This window comes from Lissotriton vulgaris, chromosome 6, assembly GCF_964263255.1.
Source record: "Lissotriton vulgaris chromosome 6, aLisVul1.2, whole genome shotgun sequence".
Taxonomy (NCBI): domain Eukaryota; kingdom Metazoa; phylum Chordata; class Amphibia; order Caudata; family Salamandridae; genus Lissotriton; species Lissotriton vulgaris.
Window position 1 is genome coordinate 1,054,326,113 of NC_141694.1, and position 23,490 is coordinate 1,054,349,602.

The following is a 23,490-nucleotide window of genomic DNA, read 5'->3' on the forward strand; positions in this document are numbered from 1 at the left end:
TACTGATTAAAGAGTAGCAAGGAGAGTTATAGTCTATCTCATGAACAGTGGGCAGTGTGCTGGTACAAATCATGTGATGCTCTTGTGGCCCTTGACACGGGCCCCTCCCAGAAGCAATGTTTGTTCCCCCCTTGCGTGACATTATTAGAATAGGATTAATCAAACCACAAAAATAGCCTATTAGTAATTAGAATCACTCTACCTCCTCTCACAGTAGGGTCAAGGGAGGGGGCCCGTCCCGACCCCTTCAGTCCACGGAGGGCCACAGAGGGCCCGCCCTTTGCCCGGGCTTAGCCCCGGTCACCGACCCGCGCGCGACCCCGCGACGCAGGGGCTGGTGTCCTTTTGTTGCGCCTCCTTGGGCGGAAATCCGGTGTTGCGCTGCTAGGGCGTCTGGGAAATGGAGTTTTTCCCCCCTCGCGGCCGCTGGTGTTGACTTGCGGCGTTGGAGGGTAGCTGTACTGGGAGATTGGCCCCCTGGAAGGGTACGCGCGAGCAGCAAGGTGTGCCCCCGAGTGATTGCAAGTCACAATTACAGCAGTACAGGATGCTGTGATCGAGGAATAGTTTGAATCTTCCTTTGGCTATTAATTCCAAAACCCCCACCTCGAGTTCACAGCTGTATCATTAAACAAGTATGAGGCACTGTCCCTCCTTACCTCCACAGAAGGTACCTTTCTGTACACACTGTAAAAATTGTTGCCCAAATCCAACCAAGTCCCATTCAGTTCCTGGCACCTTGCTAACTTTCCTCTTTTGCCTCTTTTTTACTTTTTACTGTTTCCAGGACGATTTGCAGCCTCTCGCTCTTCAGTCTTTTCTTCCCTTCGTGTCTGCCGTTGCCGCTGCCTACGATGAGGCCACCAAGTGAGACGGAAGACTGGCTTCGCTCCGTCAACTCCCTCTATGCCGGCGCACTCTCCGTTCAGCCACGCTGCTCTGCTTCCACTAAGAATGCTGCCGAAAAAGTGCTGCCTCGCCTCGCCTTGCTCGCGTCCACCACGGGAGTCGCCTGGATTCCGCAGTTCAATCTTCACTGGCAGGCAGGGCTCGGAAAAGGGAGCGATTTCCGCATACAATCGCATAGAAATCCCCCGTAAAGAAACCCTTCACAGCCCCCTTACAGAGAGCTGCACACCGACAGGTACCTCCAGTGCGCCATTACAGGGGGGTGGAGTCAAGGATCACACCCGGCTCAATCACTCCGAGTGCAGCACAACTTGGGGTTAGCCGGAAACCACTCCGAGTGCAGCACAACTTGGGGTTAGCCGGAAACCAACCAGATCAACCATTTTTTCCAATCAGGATTTGTTCTGTTTTGGGGAAAAATATGGGATACGTTTATTTCCACATCCGTAGTACTATTACTATCAGGTATGGGCTTCGGAATAGACGGTTTATTTAAGTCTTTTATCTTAGCTAAACCAAGACAAGTAGTTTGTTGAATGGTATCATTCAGGAATATTATTTGTTCTGGGATCATGCAGGCTCTAAATAATGATTCTAGACCTTGTACCTGCCAGTCTTTTGTTCCCCAGATGGTTTTTGTTTCAATGTTATTTTTCCAAAATTCAAAACCAAATGTAGACATTTTGTCATAACATTTTTCAGAATAAATCAGTTTAGTATTTGTCAACATTGTTTTCATTCCTGTCTTATTTAACATTTTAAAATAAAACGTTTCTGGATCACTGTTGTTAAACCCTGAGAAGTATGGAAATTTCTCATAAAATGTCTTCGAACTTCCTTTTGGTGGAGTTGGACAATGTTCCCATTGATTATAAGTAAAAACATTTCTAGGTTGTGCAGATTTATGCAAATAGTGATGACCATAGTGATTGTAACAGTATAATTCTTCATAATTTGATGAACCCTGTAAATAATCAAGTTCTGTAAATTTAGCTGACATTACTAAATTGGACATCATATTGTTAATATTTTCAAAGTCCCAATCATCAGAAAAAGAACTTGGTATCACAAAATCACTTAAGGAAACCTTAAACTGGTGTGGATACTTCAAGAGCTCAATCGGGCCATAAATTTCATAGTCAGTTCTGTCCTATGTTATACCCCCAGGTATTGGATTGGCTGTGATGTTCACTGATGATAGTTCTCTTTTCTCGATGTGAGAGGATCTGTGAGACTTTAGGACCAAGTTGATGTTCTGACTTGCTGTGTCCATTGTACTATATTTTTCATCAATGAATTTACCCAAGTATAAAACCATGATGAGCCAAAGCAGGAGGAAAAGTACACCTAACATAGTCCAAAATTCAATCCATGGTGAAATCAGATATGTTTCTTTTAGTTGGTGAAAAAGCTCGGTTATTTTTCCTTTGAAAGTTTTTGTTGCTGGCTTGTCTCCATGTTCACTTGGATCATCGGAAAAGTCATCAAAGTTGATAAAATAGCCAGATGCAGTTCTGTCAATTGGTGGGATTGATTCCAGATTTCCATTGATCTTTGCATTTTCTTTTGTTACATTTGTACAGTCTGAGGCTACATAGTTGTAGATTGGTGTATCATCAGGAATTGTTGCAATTTGGGTTTCAAGAGGCACAAGTTCCATGGCTTTGTTGCATAGTCCTTTTTTATTTACTGCAGGTTTATCGAATGTGATTAGTCTCTCAGTTTGAACCTCTTGGATTGTAGCAAAGTTTGGTCTTCTGCTATTTCTTGGTAATCCACTGGGCCTGCTATTTATTATCGGCCACATGTTTGTGGTTTCACCAGGTCAATGGAAACAATTCTGTTTTCCTTTTTACCAGCAAGGGGCGGTAGTACTACTGATCTTGTTCCGCTGACAGCTAAGACAGGAACTGCTTTTCTGTAAGAAGGCCCAAATTCCTTCTTCACCGCGATCTTTTCTCTGACCAGATCCCCAATCTTTGGAATCCAGACAGGTCTTGCTGGGACAGGTGGTTCTTCAGTTGTGTTGGCTTAAACTTTATGTTACTTAGACTCTTTCTTGTTTCATTCAAGTCATGTAAAACAGGCAAACGATCTTTGATATCAAAAGTTTTTTCTTCTACCACTGAAGTTTGACGATCCAGATCCTGGATAATCATTCTAGTACCAAACAAAAGTTTATACGGACTGATACCTCCTAGAGAATTTCTTGGCTAGTTATTAAGACTAAGTTGGACACTTCACCCGAACCTAATACCCTCGCTGTTATAGATTGCTTTATGTCACAGTTTTTTCTTTCCACTACCGCATTTCCCTCAGGATGGAAGGGAGAAGAGTACCGCAATGCAATGCCCATGCTGGTCATGGCCTCTTTGTAAGCTCGAGAGCTAAACGCAGGACCCTGGTTAGAATGTAGCATGCCAATTGCGTATGTGCCGATAAAGACTCGCAAATCTTTTATAACAGTTCTGGCGTCAGCCGAGCGCTGGGGCCACATTTTTAAGTGAATTCAGTCTTAATAATTAAGGGACGCATTTCTCCGGCTGGATTTCTGCGTATAGATCGCCTGATGCTTTTTAATAAAGGTGTCCTGGCAATAGTCTGGTCCGGTTCACAACTGCGATCTCTGTTGCAGTACGGACAACCCATTGCAAATTTGTAAATCTGCAAGCTCATCCCCGGTCACCAGTATTCTGATTATAATTCTATTAGAGATTTCAAGTTATCTTGGTGCCTCGGACCCAGTCCCATGTGTGCGTCTTCAATCAAGAAAACTCTCCGGTTCATGTTTGGAATTACTCTATCCCCCACTCCAGGGATTTGAGCAAAAGGAACGGAGTTTGCATCAATTATGTATGTATTACTGAGTGGATAGTTGAGAGGTAATGCTGCATAATCGCCTTTTAACTACGCTTTTACCGCCAGCATGGTTTCTCCATCTATGTGTTTTTTTGAAAGCTTTTTCTACGGAAGCCGGTTGAACCGCTGCCGCTGTGGCTCTGTTAGCCAATAAATTCCCTGCAACGTGAACGCCATCACGTTGATGACTCAGTGTATGTATCACGTGAGTCTTTTGTAGTTCTTTCTGCAAAAGAACGACTTGTTCCCAAAGCGTTTTATGCTTTATTGTGGCACCTGTGTCATCTTTGTAACCGTTTTTGCTCCATGTCTGCATGTCACTGTTGTATGACTTGACGCAGTAATGCGAATCGCACACTATTAGTGTGGGGAATTCGCGATCGGCATTTGCAAGCGCCATCTTTAAAGATCTTATTTCAGCTCGCTGAGCTGAACAGTTTCTGAGTGATTCAGTTTTGGTAATCATCGGTTTGAATTTACCAGAGCGCCAGTGACCTTTAACAATCGCGCACGCTGCATTGTAGGATTTTTTCTCTACATCGTAATGGTGTGCAAAAGTGTCCATATAGATTACACAGGTATATTGTTCGAGAGGCAGAATTTCGATTGGCAGAGGATATTCTTGTTCGTATTCTAGATCATCTAGTTTTTTCATTTTCGGGTCAAAATAGTATTTTACGTCTTCTGTAGCAAGAGAATTTTCCCATTGTATCCATTTTGGATCTAATGCCACTGTATTCAGATTGCGTGGACTTGTTAATACCTCAAGAGCTGATTCTGCTGTATAAACAGTTATTCTCTTGCCTTGGGCTAGGGCTCTTTCTCTTGCTATAGCAGTTTGAACCGCTGTCAGAATTTTTTTTGTAGAACTGAATTTCATTTCAGCTTGAGTGTACAAATGTGATTTGTAAGCTCTAGGTACCGTTTCTCCCTCATTAGAGGTCAGGTATGTGAATCCGCATCTTCCTGGGATGACTCGGATTACAAGGTTGCGTTCGTTTGCGCGTGTTTGCAGTTTGTTTTAGTTAACATGTCTCTCAGTAATTATCTCAAAATTTCTGTGTGTTTTTGAGTCCAATGTATTGGTTTGAAATCAGGTTTTATTAATTCATAGAGAGGTTTAACCCTCTCTGCATAATTTAGAATGTATGTTCTACTGAAATTCAGGAAGCCTAGTATTGATTGTAAATTTTTCAGCGTTTTCGGTGCTTGAAATACTGCACACTTCTCTAGGAAGTTGTCCGCCAGGCTTTTGCCTTCACTTGATAATTCATATCCTAAAAATAGGACTGTTAGATGGGCAATTCTTGACTTTTTAAAGTTGATTTTGTAACCCTCTGATGCGAACCCAAGAATTATGGTGTTCACTCTTTTTAAGTGAGTCTCCAGGTCATCGTCTGTAAGATAGATGTCATCGACATATGATAATGCCTCATCATCATATATTTGTAGTAATTCTGTCACCCTTGCTGAGAATAATCCTGGGCTATTCTTGAATCCCTGTGGGAGTCGGCAAAATTGTTTTTGCGACCCCATTATTGAGAAAGCAGTCAAATACCTGCTTTCAGGTGCAATGTTTTAAAAGAAGAATCCATTAGAGATATCTAATGTCGTTTTATATTTTTTGCGCACAATGTTGTTCATTAGTGCTGCACTGTGAGAGTTTTGTACTGCAAAAGTTTTGCAGCAGGAGTTTAAATGTCTGTAGTCCAAAACTAGGCGATATGAATCGTCTGGCTTGCAGACAGAAAACAAAGGATTGTTCATTTGTGAGGTGCATGTTTCAATCACCCCTTGATATTCAAGTTGATCTAAGATCTCCCTGACCCTTTTTTAGCTTCTTGTTTAACTGTGTACTGCCTTTGTGCAGTAGGTTGATTTTTTAACTGGATTTTGTGGTGAGGACAATCCTCATCCCATCCTACATGATTTTTGTATAATGCAGGGGCTTGGGCCACTGCCCATTTTCTTGCGAATGTGTATTTTTTATGAATTGGAATATGATTTGAGAAGGCAGGCGTAATCATTTCTTAGCCATGAGGGCACTCCCTGTCAAACTCTGGTGGCCAGTCTTTTTCAGCTAACAGGATGTCATAGCCTTTAGAAATATTCTCCCAAAAGAGACCTTTTATTTTCCTAGTTTTATCTCCCTCTATACGTAATGTTATTTCATATAGTTTATGGGGCACGCTAACTCGTGTGTCCGCAGTTTCCACCTGAATGCATTCATTCGTGTCCACTGTCTCCAGAAGATTCATCAGGATCTTGCGAGCTATGGTCACTTCTGCTGCGCTGTCTAGCATTGTCTGGGCCCACTCTCCATTTTTCAGTTGTGTCCTCAGAATCCTCAGCATGTTTAATTTTAATACTTGCTACCTTCTTTCTGGGAAATCGTGATTTTTTACTTTGATGAGCAGGTTCTTTGTCTTTGGACTTGACGTGCTCTTCCTTGTGTTCTGACCGTCCTCTTCTTTCCGATTTCTGTGAGGAAGTCTGAAAAGAGCGAGAGAGACGTGTATCAATATCTTGATATCTATCAGGTTTTCTCAATTTATCACTGTCTCTAAGGCTGTATCTTTTCTCAGAGGGTTCCCTTTGGGGAGACTTGCCTCCTCGGCCAGGAGATCTTTCTCTCCGTTGAGGAGACCTTCCTCTGGACTGGAATCATTTTTCTTTGGGAGTGGATTGTTTATTACCATCCCAACTCTTTTTTGGAGTATTTAGATTATTTTTAATAAATGTTTTTTCAGGATTTTCAGTTAATTGGGGTGTTATTGGTTTCCCACCCAAACTATCTCTTCCTAGCTCTTCATAGGATTTTTCTATGATTCTGGCAAGTTCAAATGGTTGGTCTGTTATATCTGTCTCCTTCAATTTCTGGCGGATTGCCACACATGCTGCTTCTCCTTTTATGTTGGCTAATAATATACCCGAGACCTGCTTACTTAAAGTCTTTTAGTAATTTCATACCCAGAGTTAAAGCGGGTTCTGGACCGTATTCGTTCTGAATTTGTCTTAGTACATCTGGTATGACCGCCATAGACGGAACACCATGTGTTTTTGTGTAGATGGAAGCAAAGACTGTGCCCCAAGTGTCACAGTCATCCACATGTGGTGCGACCCCCATTGGGAGGCAGATAGTCAGAATTCTGTGTTTTTCATGAGGTGTAGTATTAGGAAATACTGCCTCTATTTGAGTTATTTTTTGAGCTAACCAGAATGGAATTTGTTCCCGTTTTATGGGTGTTTTACCAAGACATGATTGTATGTTCTGTGGTGTAATTTTGTTTGTATTCCCCTGATGAGGGGTCAGTTGTGGGATGTTAATTGCTGGTTGGACTGTTGAAGTCCGCATGACATATTGGACCAATTGTCTATGTATTTTAATTAAAAGTTTTACCTGAGCTAAAAGTTCCCAGTCCGACATTTTATCAATGTCTGGGTGTGGTGTGTAGCTGGCTAGAACCGTCCACGTGGCTCCTGGTCTACCTAGTGGACCGTGCCTGGTGATGTGATTTTGATGTTTTAGGGCGCCATTAAACCAGAGCAGGTGCTCTTGGTAAGTTAGTGGGATTTCAACATCCTCGAAAGGAGTGTATACATCCGGACGTTCCTCTATTTTGTAATAGTGGAAATCTTTTGTCACAGCGTGTGCTGCTGGAAAATGTATCCATGAATAGAATACCTCTGTCTGCCGATACTCATGTGCCTCTATCACGAATATGACCGTACCACCTTTTGGTGATAGTCCATTCTCTATAAGTTTAAGAGTTATAATTCTTCTTATATTGACCGGAATGATTATAGCACCCGGGTAATTTTCTTGGATGGTTGTGTCATCCGCTAAGAGTCGAGCTGCTAATGCTTCTCTATCTCTTTCTTCTTCACTTTCCCCCATTTTACTGAAAGAAGGTTTTTTTTTGTTGCAGATCAAGTTTCAAGGAAACAAAGATTAGGTGCACAATATTTTGGAACACTGTATCCTTCAACGTTGACTAAACCAAAAACTAATACATAGGATTCTCATCCTACTAACTTCCTGCGGATATTAACCTTTCACCCACTCCAGACGTCTATTGGAGTTTTTACGGGAGAAAGGGGTCTGTGTGAAAAGCACGACTGAGTTACTCTAGTGTCTTGCCTTAGATTATCGCCTTACCAAACGTTGGGCGCCATGTAGTGTAGTTCCTATATTCCCAATAGGCTCTGCGCATTGGAATAACATAAACAGCAGTGAAGACGTAGGACTGAGGTCATCTAGGTCTCTACTGACTATGTTAGACTTAATTAGTTTTGCCAGCTAGCTCAGAGGTCACTAGAAACTTTCTTGAATGTTCAGGAAAGGGTTAACCGTCCTGATTTAGACAAGACGGGATTAGTTTCTGACAACCACATAAACATGACAACTTTGCTCCCTCAGAATAAAGAGTGTATCTCTAGAGTCGTGTGAAAACAATAGACAGCTATTTCACTCAGTCAATCATGCATGCTTAATTTCACCAGAGTGCAGAGAAATAGAGAGACAGGCGTTTTCAATAAAAGGTGTTATTTTATTTTTCCCTTGAAATCTATAAGGGGTCGCCAAATGGGGATCGCCATACAAGCAGCTACACAACATGTCCTGTCACTCTGGGGCTCGACCACCAGGCCCACGCACACGGGGTGGCTACACAAACTCTGGTTCACTTTGGGGATGGAACGCATTCAGGCTACACTTACGCATACCACTGCTGCATTTCAAAAGGTTTGGCTTCCGTTGCTATCCCTCTTGTCCAAAGAATTCAATGAGATCACATGCCCCAGATATCTTCGGATCCTGCGCCTTACTGAAGCTTCGGATGTACCTCAGAGTTCTCCTGCATGATTGCATTATCCACTACTTGACTACTTCTGAAACTATTTTTGGCACATGGCACACTGGTTGGGGTGGGGGAGGGAGAGGTAGGTTGGGAACGGGAGGGGGGGTTCTGGTTTTTGTTCTTACAGTTCTGCTCTCCTGCATTGTTTATCATTTGCCTCCTTGGTATCATACCCCTGCTCTGGCATATGTATCTCGCCTTATGCTTTTCCATTGTATCGTGATGCCTATTTCTGCTCTTAAAATCAATAAAACACATTTGAAATTAAGAGTGGCTTAGTGGGGGTTCCCCTGGGAAGTGAGGTCAACTCTCTAAAAAACCTGTTTTCTGCTGAAATAAGCACAATTACACTGCCAAAGCCCCAGAGTTCGGCTCCATATAGTGCACAGCCTACGGCCCTTGCAGCGTAGATCTCAAGGGCAGGGGCAATTGGCCTAGAGGTTGAAGCACAGTGTTCCCTCCCTATCACCCCCACAAACCTCTTATAGTTTAAACCCATTTTGTCAATATGTGGTTGCCATCTCAGATTGTCAGAGATTCTAATCCCCAAATAGTCAAATATTTTGACACGCTATAAGGGAGCCCCATCAAGTACGAGGGTGGATTTGGCCGACCTACTAGGGTTAAAATAAAGGAGCTTCGTTTTAGAAGTATTAATTACTAAGCCCCTCAGTTTGCAAAAGAGACAGAACCGATCAAGTAGTTTCTGTAATCCTGCAGGAGTTTTCGATACTAACAATGTGTCGTCCGCAAAGAGTAGGGCTGGGACTTTGTCAGCCGCCAGAACAGGAGCATTGGCATTAATTTCCAATAAGAAGGAAACCACCCCATTCACAAATAACGAGAAAAGGGTTGGAGCCAGTACGCATCCCTGGCAGACACCTCTATTAACAGGAATTTTATCTGTTTTTTGTTCCTGCGTACCCCATCTAATGCGGCCGTAATTTCCATTGTGCATGCGGACCAGGAGGTTCAAGATGGGCGGGGGAAACCCCATCTCCTGCAAAACCAACGATAGGCGGTCTCGAGGGACCAGGTCAAAGGCAGTCTTCAAGTCTATGAGTGCAAGATAAAGACTGCCCTTGCCAATGGTTACCACCTTCCAATGAAGAAGTGCCAGCCTAAAGGCCTGGTCTATTGTGCTTGTGCATCCCCTAAACCCTGCCTGAAGTTGCGAGATAATGTTATTCTCCTCAGCCCAGGAAAGAATCCTCTCCAGGAGGACCCTACCAACCACCTTCTGACCAGCATCAATAAGGCTTATTGGGCGATAGTTGGCAGGATCCCCCCTGGACCCCTTCTTATAAATGGGGATTACTTCCGCCCCTTTCCAGGAGTTTGGGACCGGAGATCCTTCCAGCAGAGTGTTAATCAGAAATACAAAATATGTAGCCCATTGCTCGGCATTAGCTCGAAACAAGTCACCCGGTAGACCATCTTGGCCCGGAGCTTTTGCTGGGACGATCTTATTTATAGCAGCCACCACCTCATTTTTCGCTATGGGATCAAAGGGGACCAGGGGAATCAGAGTAGATATCACAAAGCAACTTGAGGACCAGCATCTCTCCGTGCCCTCATCTCCCGCATAAAGTTTCTTAAAATGATCAAACCAATCCCCATCGGTGATATGATTCGGAATTTGGTCGGGGTCTCGACCATTGGATCTTCTTACCAAACCCCAAAAAAGCTCACCATTCTTAGACTGCCTCGCAATCTTTAGGTCAGTCCAATATGATTCCTCCCATACCCTTTTAGCCTCTATGATAACTCCCCTATACTCTAATCTGGCCAAACGTACCTCAGCAGTATTATGGGTTTTGATGGCAAGTATCAATGCGGTCCTTTTCCTCCTGCATTCCTTGTTATACCACTTCTCTACTGGCTTACAAATGGTAGAGCGCTTATTAGAGGGAGGAGCCTCCAGAAAGAGAGAGCCCATCTGATCAATTGTGTCAACATGAATTGACTCAACCACCGGGACCCAACCTCGTTCGTACAGACTACAGAAAGCTTAATAGTCTGATCACTTAAAATCTCCCCTAGAGCTCTTGTTTTCTGTTCATTCATGAGGAATTTTGGCCACCTGAGAAACCTTTTGCAGTTAGATGGTGTGATTGCCTTTGTTAACATCCTGGGTCCAGTGCCGGGATAATGCTTTTTTAGCCACAATTCCATCATGGAGAGGGATAGAGGGTTATGATCACTATCAGTAGATGGTATGATAATCATATCACTCACATATTTCCATAACCTCTTGTCAGCCAATGTATAATCAATTCTAGTGGAACACGATGCCCTATTATATGTATTTGCTCCCAAGACATCCGAGGGCGTACGCCCATTGACAGCTCTTAATCCAAATTCAAGTGTTAGGGCATTTAATTGGATGACCACCGGTGACCATTTCTTAACTGGCGATATCGACAAGGATGGTATACCCCATCTAGCATCCTCATCATCTGTTCCCAAAAAATCATCAGTAGCCAAGGGTTCAAATGTACAATTTAGGTCACCAGCGATCAAAATAAAAGAATCAGTAGGACAAGAAAGAAGCACATCAGACAAAATGGAAATAATTGATGATTTTGCCCCTCCTTGTGTGCCTCTGGCATAAATATTGAAATGTTCTAAAGTATTGTCGCCCTTTGTGCCCTTAAGGGTTAATCTCATCAGGTCTGGTGTTGGACAAGAGTGGTGAGTAATTTTACAATTGAGGGCGATCGTAACCCAAACCATAAGCCCCCCAGATGGACGTCCACGTCCAGAAGAGATTGCTGGTATACAGAAGCTAGAATAGCCAGACTTATACAATGGCTCTAAGCTCCAAGTTTCCTGGAATATACATAGATCATAATCGTCAATGAAAGTATTCCAGTCCGGTAGAGATAGTTTATTACGTAGACCCGCTATATTCCATGAGACAATTTTAAGAGTCCCAATAGGACCACTACAGGAGGTCAAACCGTCTGGGGATATGGCGGGACCCCGTCCTTTCTCTTTGTTACCCCCCAGAGTTGCTGGGACAGCAATTGGCGGTTCGGGACATACACACTGGGCTACTCCACAAGGGCTAGTAATACTGGTGCTTGGTGGGGAAAAGATGCCCATGGGTGCTCCCCCGTGAGCCTGTAGTCAATCAACGGCCTCCAGTCCGCTGAACCGATTTTGGATGGGAATTTGACTCAAGACAGATGTGGGCTCAAGCCAACCCCCATGGGTGATTCCCCTCCCACCTCGCTGTCCACTCATCTACTACAGTTGAAGAATAGTAGGGCGGATAAAAGTAGGACAATGGGAGAGATTGTATGGTAACTCCTGGACTGTGGTGTTTCCAGTTACAAATATGCTCCACAGTCCTGGGGTCCCTAAAGTTAACAAGGACACAGTCCCCCCTAATATCCTTAGCCAAATGTCCCACCCAAGACACCCTCCGTACCATAAGTATTTTACTGGAAATGTGCGTGGGTAGTGGTCTATATTTATTTAACCAGTCAGCAACTTTGTTCCTTAAGGCCATAAATGATTCTTGGCCGGGCTTACTCAATACAGGAACCCCTGTTAAAACTACCAAGTATGGGGTCGCTTCCGGGGGCAGATCGATGATAATTTCCCCCCTGGGGGCCTGAGCTATAGAAGCCCCGTCTCCCTCATTCGGCTGAAATGGTTTGCACTACCTTGGTTTTTTGGTTGCTGCTGCTATTGGTATCTTAATTGTAGGAGCAGCTTAGACCGGTAGAACTATAGTCGGAGTTAATGAGGCTATAGGATCTGTAACAACGTTCCCTCCCCGGAGACCATTTGATGGTACAATAACCCTTGGTATAATTTCCTTTTTTAAGGAGTCAACAATTTCCAATGATGCAAACTCAATCTTGTTAAGCTTCTGTTCGATCTTGGTTAATCTATCTTCTACTGGGCGAAGAAGGAGTCTAATTAAATCACCCATTTTAGCCAAAATGGGGTCCTCCATCATCGCCCGTCCCACTGCACTCTTACCCTCAACCTGGTGTAGCGCTCTCGTGAGTGTTGAATCTTCTACGAGTGCGGCTAAGGTTACCTGGGTGTTAGCGACAACCTGCTCCCTTGCAGTGGATGTTACTCCAGTTTTATGCAAATTATTAGACGACTTCCCTTTCTTACCACCATTATCATTAACCTGCCCTTGTTTACACGTAGGAATCGCCCCTTGACGTCTCTCTCGTAATTGCCTAGTGTTAGGCTCCTTAATAGGACTAACCACTATGGGTAACTTGTGGGGTGTCAACAATAATGAACCAGAGACCGTGGACTGCTCCCCTAAAGTAGAATGGTCCAGGTCACAGGCTGCCAATTGAGTACTCAGGGATTCAGAGATCACGGAGGCACCATTACCGCTAATTTGACCATGGTGTTCGGGTATCCGTGCATTAGCGATATACCCCATAGATGACCTTCTGGCAATTGTTAAGTCTTGTGAGACCCGCCTCTCCATCAACGTGATCCCCTGATCTATTACAGAGTTAGCTCTGATGATAAAATTGTCAAGAGTCCCGGTGAGATTTCCATTGACCGCCTTACTTCTGCCCTCCTTCTGGGCCATATTTAGGGCAGGTAGTTTAATATTACAAAGAGAGTACTTACAAAATAGATCCCAAATGCAGAGATGAAAGGGGGGTGGCCCGGTCCGGTCTCCCCCGGGCTCCAACGGGCTTAAACGGGCCCGCCCTTGGCCCGGGCTTTGCCCACGCGCGTCCCGCAAAGTGGGGGGCTGCGCTGGTTAAGTGCGCCTCCTGGCGCTGTTACGTCATCAGTGGAGCGCGCCGCCGCAGGGGCTGCTGGGTATTGTAGTCCCGGGCCGGCAGCGCGGCAAGCAGTGTCCAGTGACTCCTGACGTGACTCCTGGCAGTGGCGGAAAAACTGGTAAGACTCCTCGGACTTCTGTGTGGTTGCAGTGAAACTCCCCCGCTCCGCCGGGGGCTGCGCTGGTTAAGTGCGCCTCCTGGAGCTGTTACATCGTCAGTGGAGCGCGCCACCGCAGGGGCAGCCGGGTATTGTAGTCCCGGGGCGGCGGAGCGGCAAGCAGTGTCCAGTGACTCCTGACGTGACTCCTGACAGTGGCGGAAAAACTGGTAATTCTCCTCGCACTTCTGTGTGGTTGCAGTGAAACTCCCCCGCTCCCCCAAGGGCTGCGCTGGTTAAGTGCGCCTCCTGGAGCTGTTACATCGTCAGTGGAGCGCGCCACCGCAGGGGCAGCCGGGTATTGTAGTCCCGGGGCGGCGGAGCGGCAAGCAGTGTCCAGTGACTCCTGTTGTGACTCCTGGCAGTGGCGGAAAAACTGGTAAGACTCCTCGCACTTCTGTGTGGTTGCAGTGTAACCAAAGATGGAGAACACTTGTTGGGCTTACAGCGAGCTGTGTTGGATCCAGTTGAACTACCCTAATCTAAGGGCCTGATTCACAAAGGTAAACGTACATTTTTGTGTACGTTTACGATTGTTTGCCTCTCACAAAGGTATTTTACTAGTAGTATCTTTATGGCTATGAAGTTTCCGCACATAAAAGGACATAATATTTTTATATGCAGAGACTCTGCATCCGGGAAGATACATCTAGTTAAATATCCTTGTGAATAGTAAACAATCGTAGACCTACACAAAAGTGTGAGTTTACCTTTATTAATTAGGACCTCTGTATTTTAGTTGCACTATGAGGAGCCTGAGGATGATTCAGAGAGACAGAGGCTATGTGAGTATGTTAGAATGCTGGGGCATAAATTAGAGACAAAAGGATTTTTGCCTATACTTGGTTTGAGTTTACCAGATCTGTACTTGGATTCCATATTTACTTTATATGTCTGGGTGGCTTGTGCTATTGCTGCACTTTCTATACCAATGGAAGCATGCACCGCTGTAGTATGTGCTGCATAATGTCTTTGTGTAAGAGAAGTTTGCAGAGCTGTGGTGTGGTTATAATAGAGTGCTGTGGCAAGAAATGATGGATGAAATGCTGAATAAATCATACATTCACCCCCAGTCAAGAGATCTGGGTCGATTCCATCCTCGTTTTGCACACTACGTCACCCCAGTTTGGACCCAGCATATGCAAATCAGTCTTGACCCTGCTCCTCATGGGAGTCCAGCCTGAACTGCCAAGCTGGGTCCTCCCTGGAACCAAAACAAGCATCCCGTAAACAAGCATCATGTGGCCAGTTCCGTGATAACACCCCTCAAAGACCAGGCTAGCTTGAATTCAGTGGCACAGTGAGCAAGGGGCCCCCGTCTGGGCATACCCATCCCAGTTGGGGCAATAAGTGCTGCAGCAACAAATGATGGATGGAATGCATTCAACATTCACCCCCAGTCAAGAGATCTGCGTTAAACTAATTGTTCTTTTGCTCACAACACCACCCTAGTTTGGACCCAGCCATATGCAAATCATTCTTACCATTCCCCTCATGGGAACAGTCCAGCCAAACTGCCAAGCTGGGTCCTCCCTGGACCGGAAACAAGTATACGGGGACCGGTTTCGGGTTACTACCACTCATCAGCCAGAATGCTGGGGCATAAGTTAGAGACAAAAGTGTTCTTGCTTAATGTAGGAAATTAGGATCTGCTTTTTATGGTTACCCCACTTTACACGTCATGTTATACTGTTTTTGACTAGTCTGACCGGGATCCTGCTAATCAGGACCCCAGTCTATCTGTTTTCTCCCTCATCTGTTATGGTATGGACTTAGGTACACTCCAGATTAGATACTGAGGTACCCTTGTCAGTCCCTAGTATATGGTACCCATGTACCCAGGGCATAGGTACCCCAGAGGCCTCCCATGGGCTGAAGCATGTATTATGCCACCCATGAGAGGCCTTGCAAAATGGAACTGCAGGCCTGCCATTGCAGCCTGTGTACATTGGTGCATGCACCACTTACTTAAGATATAGGTTTTCTATATCCAAGGGTCACTACACGTAAAACCTATGTCACCCATATAGCAGGCCTTAACAATCCTGAAGGCAGGGTGCTTGGTTCTAAGTGGGAGAGAGCCACTGCATGAGCAGGATACCCCTGCAGCCTACAAAGTCCATTCTCCCGGGTTGTTAGTACTTCAGCCATTTACAACATATAGAGTGGCATTATGCGACCGCGTGACAACCAACTCTAAAACGGCTGAAAGTAACCCAATCGTGTTTGGTGTCAAATATTATGGAATCGTACCCCCACACCGGTAACCGGTGTGGGAGGTATGATTCCACCCCTCAGAAATGAGCTTTGTGAGGTCCCTGGTGTTCCCGGTACCGGCCTTCCAGTCCCGGGCAGCCCAAAAGGGTTGCTACCGACCAGAGACATGTTTCTGCCCTCCTGCTGCTGAGCCAAGCTCGAGCAGGGTAAGGCAGAACATTAGGCATCCTGTCACAAGGAGGTGTGACCACCTCCCAGGCAGGATTTAGTGTATTAGGCCTGGGTGGGTGAGGCATACCAGCGACCAAAAGTCGGCATGAGGGGCACTTTTGGTGTCCCTGGGCATAGTCCAGTTCAAACCAGTCCTGGAAGCCATTGGCTTCTGCTCGTGCCTGAAACTGGACAAAGGATATGGGAGTAACCTCCCCCCTGTCCAGACCCTCCCCTGGGAGGGTCCTCTGAATCTGTCCAAACCTCTACCGTGGGTACAAAAGGGCTTACCTGGCTGTAGGACCCCAGATTCGATGTGGACAAGATTCTGATCATGAAACCACTGACCTTCGACTATCTGGATACTCTGGACTTCGTTTGGGCCCGACTTTGTCTCCCTCTCCATCCAAAGCATTGTCTGTGCCCGTGACCCATACAGGCTCCATGTAGGACCTGTGCAGCATCAAGAACAACTGAAGATATCTCCCTTTGAGTGAAGGAGTCACTCCCCTGCACCCGCAGACACCACATCTCAACTCACCGGTCTGCTGCTCTTGAGCACCTATGGACTCTGAAGGCTCCAGCAACACAGGAGTTGGGTTAATTATTCCCTCAAGATCTGATCTGCCCCCTTACCGAGTTTGAGATCACAATCCTTGCAATACCTGTACCCTTGTGCACCGCGTACTTTTGCAAGTGCATACGCTTGTTGGCGTTTCCAAAACAAGTGCACTGGGCTCTAAGTAGCCCAAACCTCTGGCACCATTTCTACCAAAGAACTCCGGCCTCCTCGCACCGAGTGCTTCGTGGGCTGTTGCTTTGTGAAACTTCTATAGGTCCCCTCGCGAATCCTGTGCCTCTGGCCTGTGGGTCCTCTTGAGGATCAACACTGCTTTTCCTGGACTCCCCTAGTTCCTCCCGGCCTGTCCTGACTCCCTTGTATTTGGTGAGTCTCCTGGACCTTGCTGGTCCAACCTGTCACCTTCTACGACCTTCTGCATGGGTTGCTGTTACCAAGGCTTGTTGGTGCTCCAGCTGGAAACTGACCCCTCAGTACTCGACACCCTTCATGAGAGAGCCCCTATCTGGCTCCTGGTCATCCTCAATGTCTCCTGCTCCTGTGCCTGCAGAGTCAAGAACCCCCTCAACGCACCTGAAGCACCCGACATCGGTGGGCATTCGTCTACCAAGCCCCTGGTCACTCTTGAGTGACCCAGTCTCTGTCCCCTCTGCTTTCATGTACTCTTCACCAAGAATCCACCTTGGATTCCGACTGACACTTTCCTTCTTTCCATCAGTGGCTCCTCTTCAAAATCCTTCATAGAGATCGACAGCGGTTTCAAACGTCACTTCAGACCTATGCACCCGGTTTCCCTGGAATAGGTAACTCTGGTGTGATCTTATCTAGGACCCTAATTAAATATTCCGGATTTATGCCTTTGTGTGGTTATAACAAATCATACCCTTATAAAGGGATAAGAATCAAATCCTTATATCGTAATAGCCAATGCAAACCAAATACGGCAAGGCTACTTCCTTAGACTTCTAGAGAGCACAACGAGTTCTTTCAACAAACCAAACCTCCAGCAACCTGGGATGGGAATTCCCCATGCTTTTGTTTTGATTTGTCCTAGATCTCCTGCGAGCACTGAAAGAACGGCCAGTTCTTAGTGACATCTTTTATTGACGTCTTATGTCCAACCTTACGTCAAACACGGCACCTTCCAGGTATAAATATACCAGCGTTTGCCTTAAGCAACACTTGGTGGTGTGGAACAGAGCGGCTATCTACTTATCCGAAGCCCAGCTGATGCGAGTGCCGAAGGAAGCCGTCCCTCCCATTTGACGCACTGAGAAAGACACTGTCTTTTTCTCCTGCCGAGAAAATCCAGCTCCAGTGTTTCCAGTCACCCTTGCGGGTTACTGGGAGACAGTGGCGGTTTCTACATGGGGGCGTTTGGGCGCCGCCCCCCCTGCTTTCTCGCCGTGCGAGAAGAAGGCAGAAACAAATGGTAGTTATTTATTTATAACTACCATTTGTTTCTGCCTGCCCTTCTCGCACGGCGAGAAAGCAGTCAACAGATTAGAACTGCTTCCTGGTTACTCGAGTCGAGCCTCAGGGCAGGGGGGAGGTGGCTTGGGGGAGTGGCTTGCCCACTGTTGTGAATGCGGACTGTTTGGACAGCCTGAGAGGCTGTCCAAACAGACAGTATTAGCAACAGTGGGCAAGCCGCTCCCCCAAGCCTCCTCCCACTCTCCGTTCTGCAGGATGCAGACTCGGAGAAATGACGAAGTTAGGGCAGCCGGCCGAACCAATCAGCGCCGGCTGCCATGGAGGGGAGGGAGGCAGCCTTCAGTGACGAAAGAGGCGGCATTCAAAGTCCAGGACGGCGGGAGCAGTCTCGGGACTAGAGTCGGGAAGCCAAGGTAAGCAATCCTTCAAGGGGCCCCCAATGCCCATTCAGTTCATGTTAAATGAATTTCTGTAAACTGTGCGAGTCTCGGGGGCCCCTCAGCACATTCTGCAGCGGGGCCTCAACATTTTCCGTTACGTCACGTACGTCGCGAGCTGAACAGCAGATTTTAAGTCACTAAAGGCGATTGAAAAGCAAACCGCATGTCCCGATTCCTTTCAACTCGCGTGCACGCCACAACCAGAGAACAGTGGGTCGTAAGGTGTCATCAGCAATCCATTTGCCCAACTACCACACCTTCTGCCGCCGGCTCCCCAAACAGTAGGGGCGCAGGTTCCAGGTACAGGACAATAACGCGCAGGCAATTCAAACGCGGGAAGGATGCATAATTATTCAAACATGTTATTTTTCACCCAGGCACCTTTAAACTAAACATGACTAATGCCTTACCTCTGTCACCAAATGCAAATGTTTTCCTTCCTAAATTCCATTAAGCCCACGAGAATGGAATGCATTTATGGATCAGGAACAAATATGTATTTTGTTGGAAACATTCAAGTGTACCATTAACACAGTGTGCCCTGCAGTTCTGTAATCTGTGGGGCACTGTGTGGTTTTTTTCATGGAGTATTCCACGCCAAGCAAGCACCAACCCAACTGCACCTGAGAGAGCAGGGGACAAGGTGAGGGAGGCCGGGCCGCAGCCAAGCCACAGAGAGCACTACACTTAACATGGCGAGGGTACTGTGGGACATGCCAGCAGTGGTTATAGTGCAGTTGTGAATTATGTTTAAATTAATTTTAAAATTAACCTTGTCTTCAATCATTTACTATAAGCGTAGCTATTGGGGTATGTTTTTGCCTGCAGCGGGTTTATGGGCATGCTCGTTTAAACACGCTGCAATTAAATATATAATTGGGAAGCCCTGCAAATTTTTGTGCAGTTTGCAGCGTTGCGCTTGACTTTGCAAAAAAAAAGTGATAGCCCACTGGTAAATTTATGACGCAGCATTGCGTAGTTTGAATGCCACCGTAAGGGTGTTGCATGACATTTTTACTCACTTAAACTTTAGGTTTTCCTACCGTCTTTAGGAAAAGGAAAGACCTGTTTAGTTTTAGATATATGATTCAAAATACTCTGCTGTTACAGAGCAGCTCCATCATTAACATATTACATGTCATAACAAAACTGCATTAAGAAAATGTCAGACGGGTTCTTATAAAGCCAATGTAAATTAATATATATGTACTAGTGGCATTGTTAAGGGCAACATGTTTAAATAGTTTGAGTCGTCACTATCACTGTGCTTCATAAACCTTGCTTTATCAAATTTGCTTTAAAATGCACTATTTGCTAACTATTTTTTCAAAATTCTTCAGGGGCAGAACCCTCGAACCCTCCTTATGATGGTCGGGCTTTTTTCGAGCCTTGCGCGCTCTTCTGTGCAACTTTCATCCCCAACTTTTATGCCCTGCCACTTTCAAATGTCACCAGCCGCCACTGCTGGGAGATCAAGTCCGGAGAGCGAGATACAAGACCTCCTCCATTCTAAAACCAAGGTACAGAGCTGATTAGACCCTTAGAGAATTATTGAGTCAGATTCTTGGCTAAAACTAACTTAACTTAAACTGTATCTCATTTACTCCCTCCCACGTACTAGGCTTAGGTTAGGTACACCGGGGTAGGCGTATTTAGAAGCACCAGTTGAGTATGTTTAGTTAAACTATTATTATTGTATGTAACTGTATATATTTTATACCTTTTAAGTATCATATGGCTCAGAAACCATATCAATGCTTTTACAGTATTATTTCATAATACTACTTTTACTGTACGCACTTTACTTTATAACAAGTATTGCAATTGTGGCAATTCGTTTCTCTTGCATGAGAAGAAGACTGCTCAATAAATAACACCTTTTATTGAAAACGCCTGTCTCTCTATTTCTCTGCACTCTGGTGAAACTAAGTATGCACAATTGGCTGAGTGAAATAGCTATCTATTGTTTTCACACGACTCTGGAGATATACTCCTTATTCTGGGGGAGAAAAGTTGTCATGTTTATGCGGTTGTCAGAAGCTGAATCCCTTCTTGTCTAAACAGGGAAGTTCACTCCTCCCTGTTCACTCGAGAAAGTTTCTAGCGACCTCTGAGCTAGCTGGCAAACCTAAATTAAGTCAAACATATTCAATAGAGACCTAGTCGACCTCAGTCCTACGTCTAAACTATCGTTTATGTTATTCCAATGCGCAGAGCCTATTGGGAATATAGGAACTACACTACATGGCGCCCAACGTTTGGTAAGGCGATAATCTAACGCAAGATACTAGAGTAACTCAGTCGTGCTTTTTCAGACAGACCCCTTTTTCCCGTAAAAACTCCAATAGACGTCTGGAGTGGGTGAAAGGTTAATATCCGCCGAAACTTAGTAGGATGAGAATCCTATGTATTAGTTTACGGTATAGTCAACGTTGAAGTATACAGTGTTCCAAAATATTGTGCACCTAATCTTTGTTTCCTCAAAAACTTGCTCTGCAAGAAAACTTTCATTAAACAATGTCAAATCACGGCAACAACAACAAAACGGGTGCAGCCGCAGTAAATGCGAATCAACCGGGTGCAGACCTTACAGGTTTTAATGAAGACGACCATGATGCAATACTCATCCCGGTCAATATAAGAAAAACCATAACTATAAAACTTATAGAAAATGGAGTATCATCAAGAGGTGGTACAGTCATATTTGTGGTAGAGGCACATGAATTTCGGCAGACAGAGGTATTCTATTCCTGGATACATTTTCCAGCAGCAAATGCTATAACACATGAATTCCACTACTACAAAATAGCGGAATCTCCAGAGGAATACTCTCCTTTCGAGGAAGTTGAAATTCCACTAACATACCAGGAGCACCTGCTCTTGTTTAATGGCGCCCTAAAACATCAAAATCACATTACCAGGCTCGGTCGACTAGGTAGACCAGGAGCCACATGGCCGGTTCTAGCCAGCTACACACCAGATCCCGACATTAAAGAAATGTCAAGCGAAGAATTCTTAGTTAAAATAAAAGAATTAACAAGAGCATATAGGGATTTAGTTCAATTAACAATTGATGGTACAACTTACCGACTAAATCAACTAATTTAAAACCCTGAAAAAGAATTATTAAAAATAATCTCAATTCTCAAAAGAAGAAGTGGGAGGGTAACAAACAAACCACTCCCAGAGAAAAACAGTTTCAGACCAGAGGAAGGTCTCCCCAACGAAGAAATAAATCTCCAGAACGGGGGGGCAAGTCTCCCCAAAGGGAGCCCTCTGAAAAAAGATACAACCTTAGTAATAGGGACAATTTGAGAAAACCTGACAGATATCAAGATATTGATACACGTTCCTCTCGATCTTTTTAGACTTCCTCAAAGAAATCGGAAAGAAGAGGACGGTCAGAACACAAAGAAGAGCACGTCAAGTCCAAAGACAAAGAACCTGCTCATCAAAGTAAAAAATCACGATTTCCAAGAAAGAAGGTAGCGAGTATTAAAATAAATCATGCCGAGAATCCTGAGGACACAACTGAAAAACTGAGAGTGGGCCCAGACAATGCTAGACAGCGCAGCAGAAGTGAGCATAGCTCGCAAGATCCTGATGAATCTTCTGGAGACAGTGGACACGAATGAATACATTCAAGTGGAAACTGCAGAAACCCGAGTGAGTGTGCCCCATAAACTATATGAAATAACATTACGTATAGAGGGAGATAAAACTAGGAAAATAAAAGGTCTCTTTTGGGAGAATCTATCTAAAGGCTATGATATCCTTCTAGCAGAGAAAGACTGGCCACCAGAGTTTGTCAGGGAGTGCCCACATGGCGAAGAAATGATTATGCCTGGCTTCTCAAATCACATTCCAATTCATAAAAAATACACACTTGCTAGAAAATGGGCAGTGGCCCAAGCCCCTGCATTATATAAAAATCATGTAGGATGGGAGGAGGATTCTACTCACCAGTTAAAGAATCAACCTACTGCACAGAGGCAGTATCCTGTTAAGCAAGAAGCTAAAAAACAAGTAAAAGAAATTTTAGATCAACTTGAATATCAGGGGGTGATTGAAACTAGGCGTGGGCGGAAAATCCGTTCCGCTCGCGGATTTTGCGGATTTTCGGGAAATCCGCAATCCGCGAGATTTGCGAATTTCCCGCAAAATCCGCAAATCCGCGAGCAGCGGATTTTGCTCGCACTGCTCGCACTGTTCGCGTGAGTTCGCGCCCCGCGAATAAGTGCAAAATTGCAGAAATACGATCTTAGCAAAACTGAAAGTAACTACTTACCAGGTTCAAAAGTTCAGGCTCATCATTAGTAGCCATTTCCTGGAGTGCTTCCTGAGGGGCCCCTCCAGAGTTCAGTTGCCAGTTGAAACTAGTATGTGACCCTGCTCTGAACCTCAGAATAGTTACACATATGCCACAAAGGTCCTGAATTACAGCTAAGGGAGACAAGCAGGAGCCAGGCTGGAAGTTAAAATCCATTAATCAGCCCCTAATTCATTATTGTCAGTTGGGGCAGGGCAGGTGTTGTAACTAATTTTGCAACAATGAAAGCACTTAGCAAGTGCAAAAGATCACTAATCAGGGCGCACTAAGGAAGCAGGTGCCAGCTAAAAAAATATTCTGTGACACATGAATCAGCCCCAAATTAATTCAGGTCACTTGAGGCAGGGAAGGTGTGCTTTGCTTTGCCGAAAATAATGTACACTGGACAACCAGAGGGTGTGGTGATGAAACAGAGGGTGGCATGGGTGGGCCAGAGGGTGGCATGAGTAGTCAGAGAGTGGCAGTGGTGACAGAGAGTGGCAGTGATGAAGAAGAGTGTCCCAAACAGGCTGGACACGTAGAAACAACAAGTTCGCGAAACTTGCGACCCGACAGGTAAGTTCGCAATTTGCGAAAGTGTACAAAACCCTCGCGAACTGCCAGAAACACGGGCAAACACAAAAAAAAAAAAAATCCGCAAATTCGCGGGAATTCGCGGATTTTGCGGATTGCGAATCCGCAAATCCGCAAAATTCGCGAACGCGAGATCCGCAA